Below are 14,605 nucleotides of genomic sequence, written 5' to 3'. Positions count from 1 at the left end.
GGTAACTGGTAAATAAAGTATACATTGTTTCGAGAGCCACATGATTTTTTGCATGTAGCTGTTTTCGGCTGACGATTCAATTCAGTAAAAAATTAAAAATACTAAATCTTTTTTCTCGGGCAAAAAAAAGTGACTCTGAAAATTAGGTACATTAAAAATAAGCGAGCGTAATTTATCTAAGCATCAGCGCAAAAATCGTAAAATTTCGACAAGTTAAAAGGACAGATTTCACTTTGAAAATGATCGAACCAAAACCCTGGGGATTCTTCATCTTTTTCTGAACCAGTTACCTATCGCTTTGATAATAACGGAAACATAATGTAAAGGATAGCATACCTACCTTTATCTACACTTTGTAGTAACAATTTTAAAATGTGGAACATAAAAGAATCTAGAATCTCTCTTTTTTCTTTCTTTTTTTTTGCCACAACCGAACTCCAGCTCGGTAATCTATTATTTTCTTTTGAAACAGGTTTTCGAAGCGAAAAAAAAAGTCTTAACGCTCTGCTATTGTCCCTATAAAGGCCAATATTATAGTGTTTTGCGAAACAACTGCTAGGGTTTTCGTAATATTTTTTTCTTTCAGTTTCTCAAAGTAGGTAATAAAAAGGTTTTAAGATTCGATTTTCGATTTTGTTTTATTTCGTTTCGTATTTTCTAAAAAATTACGTAAGATTTTTACGTCGTTGATCGTAAATTTTTGTACCTGGAATTGTCGCTTTTTTATGCGAATTTATACATTTTGAGCTTCAAAGGGGGTGAGCGAGCGAGGGTTGCACCTAAGGAAATTCTTATAGATACGCTACTGAATATTATCACATCAGCATATGTAGCTTACACGGTATTTTGGTTTTTTGTGTGTTGTAATAAAATAAATTAATAAAATAAGTCGAGTAAGAATAATTTTAGACACAAAAGGTCGAAAATTTGAATTTTCGGGCTGAAGTTTATCGACTATTCATGTCAAGTCAGTACCTTGCCTTTTAATATCTGGATCCACATTTAAAACATGTAACTCGGACTTGAACTCCATCAAGCAATTAAAGTAGGTAGGTATAGGTACCAAGAATATGAATATTTGTAAGTATTCTAACTGATATCCAAGTTGCAAAAACGAAGAAAACATAATCTTCTTCCTGGAAGAAAAATCACTCTGAAATTTATTTTTTATCGATGCCCGCTTTAAAATAAATTACACGAAACGAAATTCGTATAACTTGTACTCGGATTCTCGGATAAAATGTAATAAATTCTTCCAGTTTCCATATTAAAGGTAAATTGTTATTTGATCAAGACTAAATATCAACTTTATTGAATGCTACACTGATTGATGTTGCATCGCCAGCATCGAGATTCTCGCAAAGACACTCGGTCTTTTACTGAATAAATTTCAAATAAAGGCCACTCAAAGGATTACAGATAGGTACAAATCTTCAATCTCTAACACACTGCCCAACATACCTACCTTATCTATTTTTTCTTTAAAACTAAGTACTTACATACCTAATTATATTATGTTTTTGGCAATCGCATGCCAATGCATCCTATGTACCTATTTGAATTTTATACGCGAGAAAATTTTATCACATGTTGAAAAATGATTTATGAGTAAACACCATTAGTGTAAAAAGGGATTGGGTTTCATTCACGAGTATTTCATTCTATGCTATTCGGTATTCAAGTGTACAGTTGATCCCTTCTCTTGTGACGTCATCGGTTCATAACGAGTCAGAACCCTATAGCATTTTGTTCTTTCATTGGTAGATAGGCCTATGTACGTAGTAACTATACGTAGTACAATGTACGATATATGAATAGAAGAACATAATAATGCTTAGACCTACCTATGAAGGCTCACTATAAAGCAACGTGGTTTTGAGTTTCAGGTCAATAATCCAATATTTCCGTTCAGTTATTTAATCTTCACCTTACCTTAATGAAATATTAACCATAGTTCGATAAACATCTAAATTTACCCATAGGTCTATCGTATATGTTTGGTGTGCTAATGGACTTCTGAGTACAATTTGATTAAGAGTGCCTTCCTATACCTACACATAACAGATCCACGATTCTGATGGGGTGATGGCAATAATTTGTTCACAAATCATCATCACCAAAATTAAGAATAGGTAATTTATTTTTAGTATACATATAGGTAGATATATGCAAATCAAAATTGAAGGATTTGTTCAACGATTATGATTTTTTTCTCGGTCCTTCATCTTATTTTGAAAGAAAAAATCGTATAAAATGTAATAATGATTAAGGAAGAAGATTCATTAATCAAATGCAGAAAAAACTGAAAATTCGAATACATTTTCATAATTGGGCGAAATGTATATTCTACTCAACTTATTAGTTTTATTACAATTACGAATGCAAGAATTTTATAAAATAAATGCAACACATCTAAAGAATAAGCGTACTTTATGTCAATTTGTACTGTCGAATAAACTGTGCTGCGTATAAGTATAGGTAGGTATATCTACGATACATTGTAAAATGAAAACGTGAATTCGAAAATGGATGAAAGAAAGGAACACAAACGCGGGAATTAGGTATGTATGTGCGCATAAAAGAAACCGTAAAACGGTATAACAAGACTAAACAACCATGTGCATCCTACTCAATCAACATGCACTTTGTTACATTCGATAGGAACTATTTACACGCATGCAAGATACTACGAGTAGGTATAATAAAAAAATTCATTGAAATGGGTTGAAATTTTACATCGGCGTTTGTGCAGGTTAATTTTGAGAACCATTCGACATTCAAAGCTACAATGTATGCCTTTAGTACCTAATAAAAATACACCCATATGAATGTAAGCCAGTGATTTCTGATTCACAAGCGAGTATATGATTCGTTTGATAAAAATATAGATAAGTAGTTGATAATTTTGAATATTTTTTTTACATCAGATGATTTTTTTTTTTTGAAAATTAAGATTAGAAATACGAAAATTGATTTATTGAAATGTTGAGGTTAAATATGAGGTGCATCGAGTTTGAGTAAAAACATGCTTTTATGGAGAGCACATTCAAGTAGGTACCTAGGTACAAATTCTGAGGATGTTTTAGTTATTCAAAAGATATCTATATTTTCATGTATCTATAGGTATAGATAGGTGTTTAAATATTATCAGCATTAGTATGCTATCAAAAAAAAAAATCATTTGGAGTAAATTAGACTTGGTGAAAGACTGTGGAAGGGGGATACTTACTCCTTTCAGTTGACAAAATTTATATTAAAGTGGAAAAATTGTAGTACAAATCCGACGAGTAGGTATGTACATACTAGGTAGGTACATATTAATGCGTCCATGCAAAAAAGCGCAGGATGGCTAGAGATGATAGGATGGAATGTTTGTACCTAAGTGATATAAAGCTGTTAAACCTTTAGTAAGCAAATGACATGGTGACACAAGACACAACATCTACACTGTAACACTGATTGCAAAGGACGAAGAAGAGATGGCAGAATTGATACGAAAAGTGAAGATCTCAAGCAAACAACTTGGATTTTGGATTACCTACTAAATTTAAATGAGCATTGACTTGACTAACTACCCCAGAGTGACTTGCGTGCTGGGAGTCAAGTTTGGGGACAACGACGATTCGGGAGGCGTTACTAATAAGATGGTTCAAGGAGGTAAGTAAATGGTACCTACTCAATTCAAAATAATTATCATTCTCACAGTATGATCGAATTTGCTGCACATCAATCGCGATCATATAACTACATATATCTACTCTGGGTTAGAGAATAGATAGGTATTGATTGTGAAAATCCTTCAAAATTTTGTTTTGTTTAGAAATTCAAAATTGGTGTTTAAAAGTTGTTCGTTTTACTAGATTGTGAACGGATTAAATCTGGATTATTGAAAATTTACAAGAGCTACTGCGGAGCTTTTTGGAATGTATTTTGGATTTTACTATGATCACTTATCACTGTTATCAGGACTGAACTACCGGGTGTCCAAGAATAAGGGGTTTTGATATATTTTGATAAACTAAAATGTAGGAAGAATTTCCCCAAGTCAAAATTGAAACATTTTATATAACAATCGAAAAAATGTACTTTTGAGTTATTTATTATTTCAATGCAAAATGATGATTCATCTTGTGTCTCATTGAAACAATCATTCAAATGCCATTTTAAAAATGATTATACAATTTTCTAATTTTCGTGCAAGGAATTTTCTCTCCTTTTTGAAAGCATCATCCAGATTTCGGATACTTACTGGTAAAAATCGTGTATTATAAAAACAATCTTATTAAAAAGAAACATAACCAACTAAGTACGAATTTGAAATTTGTGTACAAATAAAAAACAAATAGGTTCAAACTTCCAAGCAAGAGAAACACAGGAAGATCCCTAACAAAATGTTCAAAATCCATTACAATCAATTAAGTACAACAGGCAACAGCAGTTGCTATAATGTGTTGAAAATTCTGAAATTGTAAATTTTGAAATTCAGGCTCAATCTATGGGATATTGTTGTAGCTGCGCACATGACATTAGGAAGAGTTTTATGGTGGAAGATGGTGGACAGATCAGAACAGAAGTGCGATGAATTTCCTAAATTTACGAGGAGTATCTCCAAACGCCTCGTCAAAATTTTTATTTTTGCAAAACAAATTAACCTGTCGACTTTTGTTCGAACTAAGGATCTCAATAACAAAGCCCTCTGGCTCCTATTTAATTCAACAAAAAATTAAGCAGTAGGTATATTCTTTTCAAAACTTCATCTCTTGCTATGCTATAGTTTAAAATTTCATGTCTTACATTTCGTTTATACCTACTTCATATAATCCTTCTTTCCATTCAATTTATTTTGTAGTTGATTTAACCAAAAAATGCATGATTTTTTGGTGGAAAAGTAAGTGCTAACATGAAATTGTTTGTCTCAAAAGCGTCACTTGTTTTTCAGAATAAGGGTAAAAGTCCCCTATTCCGCCCAGTGCCTAATCCCGACCACCATGCATATCTCGTCTGTTATTAGCGCTACCTATTGAAAAGTGATATAAACGTGTTCCTCTATCACAGACAATTAATTTGAGACATTCCCGGCCACTGTAAAGCCAAAACTCGCGAAATAAATTGAATTTGAAGAAATTCCATGATCAAAAAATTGTTTTTCACCATTTTTTGTCACCAAAAATTTTCAACTTGTTATAACTAATTTTGTGGTGTTAAATATGATTTGTGATCGTGATTAAAGTGAGATTTTGATGGTATTGCCGTTTTTGTAATCAATCGCAGGTATGTATAGAAAATTTTTACAAAAGTGTAAAACAATATGGGTCTCCTAATCCCGACCACCCATAAGATCATGTAAATTCAGTCAGGGTGGTCGGGATTAGGGTACCAAAATCAGTCATTTTTGAGGTGCCTCAGAAGAAAATTCCAAAAAGCCATAAAGAATTATTCTATAACCCCAAAATTTTAATATGAGTTGGGGGAAGGTTCAATCTATCTTTTAAGCCATTTACTGTATTTTCATGTGAAATAGTATTTTATTGGTTGCTGCACTTTCAAATGTGGTCGGAATTAGGGTACCCAACTTTTGAAGGTGGTCGGGATTAGGATACCAAATTTTGAAAAATTGTTTTTGAGTTGTTTCGGAAAAAAATTCAAAAAACATATTAAGGATTATTCATTTGGGCCAAAATTTTGATATGAGTTAGGGGAAGGTTCAACCTACATTTTAAGCCATTTACCACGTTTTGAAGTGGAATAGTCTTCGATTGGTGGCGGTTTTACAAAAAGTGGTCGGTTTTGGGCGACTTCACCCTTACTTTTTGAAATGTTTTGAGTGAAACTTGAAAGGGTCGCATACTTCTTACTTCATGAAGGTTCAAACTTTTCGCAGTTTTGTTTTTTGCCATGTTTGAGAGCAGCGTCTGCATTGCAAGCAGATTTCGTAGGCACGTAGGTACTCATTTATTTGGTCACTTCTTACTGTTTCAAAACCTTCAGATAATTATACATATTTGAGGCATTTTGACCAATAATTATTCTTATCCATTTTTTTCTGTGGTCAGTATAGAGTATAGTGTACCTACCTACCTACCTACCTACCTACCTACTTATAGGATTCCAAAACTGTAAAAATGCTTACGTATGTCAATGTCTTTTCGAAACATCTAACTTACCTACCTATTTTTACATTTCTTAATCATTTTCAAGCAAGAGAAAAATTGTATTTCCTTTCCAAAGTTCTTATCAAAGTGGCATATACCTACATTACCTATACTTTCCTACAGTTTGTTCTCATAAAACATCCATTTTTAATGTTGCCAATTTTGAATGCTCAAACATTAAAAAATTGTGCTTTTGTGGTTAATCATCCATAAGTTATTTAGTATATACCTATACTTATACTTACACGAATTTTATTGAATAGGTACCTAATGGCTAATATTTAGGATTCGAAAGTATATAAAATTCTACCCTCATCCAATCAATTGCTCAAATTTTTGAAATCTCCAAAATTAATGATTAGGTACATCCTATCGTAGCTGCAAGAAAACACCACGCGAGAAAACCCATCGCATTGGACAAGTTCGTCACCGCCATGTTAGTTAGGGACTTAGGTATTCATATTTTGGCGCGTTAATTCGCAACGCGGAACACCGCGTGGATTACTGGTTGTGCACTGACAATCGTTTTGCATACGACGGCTTATTGTATTGGCTCGTTCAAGTCCGGTATTTATATTTCAATAACATCTAATTGCAAGACCTGTTTTCGAACATTTATTTATTACAGAAATTTAAGCTCGTCCTAGCTACCTCATCGACCTATGGTAACAGCCATAGCGAAAAGCTTTTTACTATTTGTCAGTTTTGCACGTGCTAGTTCCCCCCACAATTTTTCAGTTAAAATGGCGCTGTTGCTTAATGATTTGTTAATGTGTAAATTAGGTAGGTATATCGCAAGGCTGAGGAAATTTTTGACAACATTTTATCGAGAAGGTATCTGATTTAATCGTAAGATTCAGGAGAATTTTTATATCATTTTTGTTACGTACTTGAGTAGCATTCGATTTCAATTTTTTTGATTATCAAAATTTCAATTAAATTACGGTGATAAGTAATTGTACCTAATGATATGTAATATGCTCAATAGTGTATTATACATTGAAAATAAATGTATACACGCATAATCTTTTTCAAAGATTACTGCTTCGATAATTTGTTAATTTTTAGAGAAGTGCAATGATTAAATAGGTAGGTATGTTTCATAGTATTAAGAATTTTAAATATTTGCTCAACGTATCTCAAAAGTCAAAACGCAGGGATTTAGGGGGAGGGGATGACAAGCTACAAAATGGGAAATGTTATGCTCTATACAATTTCGGCTCTTTTTTTTTTTGTTTGTTGGTAGAATAGGTAGGTTCCCTGTGGGCACGTTTGGCACTCAGGACGCAATGCCAGCGTAAAAGTGCCAAAATGTGACACTTTAGTGTCAGATTTTGGCACTCAGTGTCATATTTTGACACTGGCACTGGCACTCGGTGTCATATCGTGACACTGGAGTGTCAGGCGACGGCACTCGAACGTAAAATGTTGGCACTGGAATTTACTTTTCAAGTTCTTACACTCGTAAATCGGTACCATTGTTATTATTGTTGTACCTACAAATTTTTACTAAGTTTCTAATTAAAAAAACAAAACAAAGAACAAATTTTTTTTGGTTTTAGGTATAAAACTTTGCTTAAACACTAAAAATTAAAAAAATCGCAAAATTTTCAATTTTTTTTCAATTGAATTTTGATTTAAAATTAAGTTTAAAAAATTTATGCATGAAAAGTTTGAAATTGAGTTTGTTGATAGGTACATTTTTTTTTTTGGTCTGCGTTTGAGAGGTTTAATTATTACCTTACAATGAATGAGACTGGTGAGTGGTTTTGGAGAAAATGACCCAGTTCTAAAAGATACCTAAGTATTCAAGATTTTGCACCAATCTAGGCCATAGACTTCAAAATCCATTAGCACTTTTAGTGTACCATTGGGCGATTGGAAATTTTCAAACATATTTTTGGGTAAATTCTAAATTCGTATTTTGAAATTTTTTTCTTCGCCAATATTTCGCATTAATTAGGTAGGTATTATTCCTGAAACTGGAGAAATATTTCGACATGCATAGTGACGCCAATTTTTTAGCCATAGCTATTGCCAATTTCAAAAAATATAAAAAAATTAATAGGAAATCAGCTGTTTTTTCGAAATGTTTTTCGAAGTTGGCGATATTATAAGTACCTAGCGATATTTTTTGCAAATTTTTAATCGCTCAGAAGAAATAAATGGCCTAGATCGACTCAGAATCTCAAATACTATCTTTTGAAACCGACTATTTTTCCTAAAACAGGTCGGGTTAGGGGCCAGCGTAGAAAACATAAGATTTTTTTGAAAATTCATCCTCTTTGAGGACCAATATCCTTCTTCAGAGGCACCTTCAAAACTAGAAGTTTTTCTAAGCAAATTTCAACTTGAAATGGAGGTCTTCGCTGAATTTTCTCAAAATCTTACCTTAAAATTTCTTCATTGCGTAATAATTAGGTACTTTCTTTTCAAAAAATAAAATGAAATTTACAAAAGATTTGGAATTCTCGTGCTTACTTGCTCGTTATTTTAAAAAAATCTGTTTTTTGTTCTTCTTAAAAAATCTCTGATTTTTGAAAAAAAACTCAATATTTAAAAAAAAAGTTTTTAGGAGAAACTTTTCATCATATTATTATGTTGATTTTTTTTTTTGAATATGAGAAAAATTTGCTTTGAAACCTTATTGCAACTTTTTTCACAAAAAATTTTCAGTAATTTTTTGTTGAACATGCGCTTTTTCAACAAATGAAACATCATTTTTTAAAAAAGAATATTTAAAATTTTTAAAATTTATACTTTTTGAAAATTTTGATTGAAAAAAATTTTTTTAATTAGAAAAAAAAGAATAAAAATCAAAACTAAATCAGCAGATAAGCATTTCTGTAATCGGATATTAATTAATACCTACCTATAAGTAATTTTCAAAAAAAAATAATTTGTGTAAAATTTGAGTGATGCATGCTCAAAAATGAATGAGCAACTCACATTCTTTTTGCAATAACCAACTAACAGTCACTTTATCGCGCTTAAATATGTCTCACATGGTGGCGTAATCGGTAAAGCAGCGGACTGTCACGCGAGGAACCCAGGTTCGAGCCCAGCTGGTGCCGGAAAAATTTCGTATAAGTGATGCAATGGTGAAAATGATATTTCTCTCGTAGACCTCTACCAAGACAACACTGTTCAGGGAATGATCGAAAACGACAGAAAAACATGAAAATTACATAGTTTTCTCAAAATTTTTCCGCACCGGCACTGGCACTGGCACTGGCACTCTGACACAGTGACACTGGCACTGGAAATTGGCATTGCGTCTCAGTCTCACTTTGACGCAATGCCAAATACTGGCACTAAAGTGCCAAACGTGCCCACAGGGTTATTTACCTGATGAAAAAATTGAAAAAACAACAACTTTTTATTGCAAAATATTATGATTCAACTAGAATTTCCTATGCTCAGAATATCTCAAAAACAAATTCGCCTGGAAAAAATAAATCACATGACATTATTTATGAGGAATTTTCAGCTCTTGTACAATTTGTCCATTTTCATTTTTTTTTCTCGTAGAGCTTACCTTGTATGTACATATATATATTTTTTAAATTGATGTTTATTTGAGATGAAAAATTTGTAGTTCTTTGATACTTATTTGTCCATAGTGAAACATTTTTCGTGGAAAAAATTAAAGAGTTTTTTCTTTGAAAAACTCAGTTTAATGTGATATTTTGAGCTGAACTTGGAAAGCATAGCTCTCACGTATTGAATTATTTTCTCATTTATTGACATTTTGAATAGGTTAACCCTGTACAGTTCAACTGAAATTAATAATTTGTGATAGGTACTGAAAGAAATGGAATTTTTTTTGATGAAAATGATAAGGAAAAGGTGCAGAAGGCCAGAGTGTGTTTTTTTTGTTGAAAAATTGGGGTCTCAAAAATTCAGATTTTCTCACTCGTGTCGAAATTGTCCATCAAAATGAGATGCTAGTGTTGAAGGACATGTGCTTGAAAAAGAAAATTTTCCTATACAATCAATGTTGCAGCAGCTCCATCTCATTTTTCAATATTGTGTGTTTTTTCCCCTCAAAATGTAGGGTCCGGAATTTTTCTCACTCAAGTTGAAAATGAGCCTCAAAACATTGGTTCCTATAGAGTTGCCGCAGACCAGTCACATTTTATGACATTTTACATTAGGTACTTTGGTATCTGCTGATACATGGTTCCAATAATAACTATATATACTAACTTTATATAGATACCCTTATTTCCCCCGCTACGAGAATCGAAATTAGACCTTGAAACAATGATTGTACCTACATAATTTAAAATTTGTCTAAAAATGTGACAATTCGATTGTCTTCAATGCATTTTTTTTTTACTGTATTTTGGCAGCTTCGAATTAGCTCGTGAGTTTCTATGCTCCAGCAAAAAATAAATGAAATCGATGATATGAGAAACGAAGAGAATACCAGGGTAGCATGTGATTAATTTTTTTCTAAAAAGGATCTGTTTTTGAGATAGGTATAAGTAATACAACCTTGTATATAAGTATACTTATCTCATGAAATACTCGTACCTATTTTTTATCGGTACCTACCTATACGATTTTTGAAATTTTGAGGTGCTTAACAGGTAACAGTAACAGCTGAACAGATATTCGTATGGAGTACCAAATTTCTTAATTTTTTTTAAAACCAATTATTTGCACCTACGTATATCTATCCAGTACCTGCCTACTTAATATATGTAGAATTCTCAATTTTTATTATTTTTGACACAGGAATCGTCGATAAATGATAACGAATGTTAAGTTTTCCTTCCAATTAAAATTAAATGTTTCTATAAAATAATCCCTCATAAAGGCTTTATAAATACAGAATCGTCAATACCTGTACCTTACCTATATACTTAGCTCTATTGTAGGTATAGAAATTCTGAATTCTGGTAAGCCTTACTGCAGTGCATCGTCTGAAACCTCATGACAGTCTTACGCTTCAACGTAAAAATGTCAATCATCTCGAATTTATCATTTATAAAAACCATCTAATTCCTACTATAAAAAAATTATAGAATTGAAATAAAACTCGAAATCTCATCGAGGGATGAATTCAAAAGCTGCGTGAATATAATTTTCACAATAAATGGTAGTAGGTAGGTAGGTATAGGTAGATGCGTTATTCAAGTTTAATATACATCGTTCGGAGCACTCGCTATAAGCAAACGTAATTTCACCCTTTTTCGTTGCACACTTTTATTTAAAATAGACATTGCATCTGGATCTGAAATGAACGAGGTGAATGAACCAGCAAAATAACGAATGCAGTTTCATTGTGTGAAATTAAGGAACACGCTGCTGCACATTTTGTTCGTCAACTCTACGTACTTGCATCGTGTTTCTACATTTCGTTTCAAAAAAATTATTCACCACGTGTAACGGGGCCTTGTTGTAGTAAATTTTTGAATTTGTACGAGTTATTAATAATGAGTATTTGGAATACATATGTGTATAGGATGGGTGAGTTTAGGTAAACTTGAACACGATGCTATACCTGTATAAAAGAATTTACTTAACGAAGGTGTGCAATTTTTATAACGTTGAAATATGTATAGGTATCGTCTCGTGTAAATATAGATGGGCTACCAGTACGGCGCTGAAAAGTATAGGTACCTACTACCTATCTATATGTACTCGTAATAAAGATTAAACGCCCAATTTGAATGTAAAAATTATTCGTCCCATCGTGCAGGTAGTTTAGGCGTACATAGCTGCAATAAAAAATTATTTAAATATACCTAATCAACGAGATCAGACAGAGAGAGAGAAGGTCGTCCTTATATTGATTAAGAATTAGTGCGATCATGATATATACCTATCTAAACCTACAAGCACTACTACTTTGATAACCCTTTCGGATTCAGTTCGCGAATTATTCGTCAGAAGAAGAAAAACCGCGATTGGCGAAATACTCCGACCAATAACAAACGCGAATAATTAACTCGTTCACCCCACTGTTCGTTTCAACTATGTACTACTCTCGTGTATTACGAGTAAGTTTGCACTTTTCGCCGAATCCCATTTGTCACGTCACTTTGGCGCGCGAATATTTTTCTTCGTATATTTGGCGAACGTGTTTAAACGCGTATATCACCATCGGATCTACGTGTAAAATGGAATTTTTTTTTCGGAATTTGTCCTTGAGCATTGGTTAATGCTTTGCGGCTGTAATACGTGTATTAAAAAATTATGTACGTAGTTTAACCTTGATAGATGCGAACGCCAACGAGAAACTCATGGAAATATGCATAAGATAAAATGATTGTCGATTTTGGCGCCAAATTCTTTGTTCCAAGTATCGAATTAGTAACTGGCAACGCTGGTTGATTTAAATTTCCAAGTATACACATATGAAATTTCCGATTGGATTATAGAATTAAATTTACAAGTAGGTATAAACCGCCTGCGATTTTAAATGGAACTTTTTGGGCATCAATCACACTTTTTTTCGCACAGAAAGTGAAACAGATGCACGTGTTGTGCATTTTGGAATTTGTGTGTGCATGATGCTTGAGACTGGACTTACACAGCATGCACATGTTATTCGTAGAAAGGATAAAATGTGGTAAATTGTAGGCCTACAACGATTACTCATCGTATGAATAAAACTAAAAAAAGTACATTTCACCTCATCGACTCATCGTGTTGATAGAAACATGTGACACAAGATGTTATGAAATTATCAGTATTTTAATAATTTTGTATTACCCAATAATATTTATTGTCTACCCTTAAGTTTGAAAAAAAGTGAAAGGAAAAAAATTATGACATTTTCTCATACGTTAAGCATATTGATATCGAACAAAAAATGGGGTCGAGGAGGGAGGGGTAGTATTGTGTGAAATGATTCCACAAGTACAAAAGCGTGTGATGGGAATTTTCCAACATATTTTTTTATTTAGCCTTTATCTCATTACTTCAAATTGACGTCAAAGGAAATGAACACATATTCAAAATTAAGGAAAATCGAGCCATCTCTTGCACTAAAAATGAAAAAAAAACGCCTAAAAATCGGTTTTTGAAAAACGAGTCAAGCCGAAAAAAGTGGTAACACTGTCTGCAGTGTAAAAAGGTGTAAAACGTGACTTTACGTTTGCATTTTAGAGATGCAAGCGAGATATCATTTTTTACCTGTCAATGAACGTTTATACTTACCTTAATAGAGAGTTCAATTACAAAAGCAACCTTTTAAAAACTAAAATTTTTTAATTAGGCCGAAACAATATTTTTTATACCTTTTTCGATGTGAAAAAATTGCTAAAAAAATATGGATAAGGTTTTTGCTAAACTTTTGGAAATGAAATGTCGCTTATAGGAACTCTATACCTACTTACAGAATTTTTTCCTAATTTTCAAAAGCCTGATGAAATGTCAGAAATTTTTGAGTTCTTGAAAGTAAAATAAAAATATCGTAAAATCAGATATAAGTATAGACACTCAAAATGTTGCGAATTGATCAAATCAGTTTTCAAGTCTGAGAGTCTGATAAAACGACAGAACATCATTTTTATAATGTAGGTACCATAATTTGAACGATTTATTGTTTTTTTTCGAGTTCTGAAAAGTCAGGTAGGTATCGGTAAAAGTCTATCTACTTCAATTCAAAAATCATGGCGGCAGTAATTTTTTCTGAGTTTTCAAAAGTCCGACATGAATTTAATATTTCAATCTCTATTCATATCATCATGATGAACTTAAAGTGGGGATTACATTTTCATTTTTACGAATTGTTCTTTTTATGAATATTTTTCGAGATTTTGTTTGTGATTTTAAGTATTTTATTCTATTTTTAAATAGATATTCAGAAAAAGTTATCATTTTCTGAGATTTCAACAAAATATTAATGTACAAATATGTATGTATCCTACTATAGCCTACCTAAATCAATATTTTGTCGAATGATTTTTTTTTCGAATTTCCAAATACGATTTTCAATTTGTATTTTGTCATTATAAATGGCGTTGAGAAGAAGAAGGGAAAAAGAGAAGTCTTTTTCCCAGATGCATTGATTCTTAAATTCTACGAGTTGTGTTGTTCTTAATAAATGTTAGACTCCAACAAAAAATTATTCAATTTGTCGAGCTTTCAGTCATCTTCGAAAAATTTTCTTGCTCTAGTTATAATAATTTCTGTTTCTCTATTTTTTCACGCAAAACTTCCCACTCTTCTAAAAACTTCATTTTTTGACACGAAAAAAATTTTAAAATTTCAAATTATTCGTTATGAAATTTATAAACAATCAATTTCAACGATCATTTTTAAAAAACTGCATGAAGAGACAGGTGGGAAGACGCACATGTCTTGCTCTGCGCCTGGCGCACAATTCGCTTCTCGATTCTGACAAATATATAGGAACATTTCGAGCAACCCTGTAATTTGGAGGTTATAAAAAATGCAATGCAATTTAAAAAATAAATTAAAGTTTATTTTCAATT

Source organism: Planococcus citri, chromosome 3 (genome assembly GCF_950023065.1).
Source record: "Planococcus citri chromosome 3, ihPlaCitr1.1, whole genome shotgun sequence".
Lineage (NCBI taxonomy): Eukaryota > Metazoa > Arthropoda > Insecta > Hemiptera > Pseudococcidae > Planococcus > Planococcus citri.
This window is presented reverse-complemented; position numbering follows the sequence as displayed.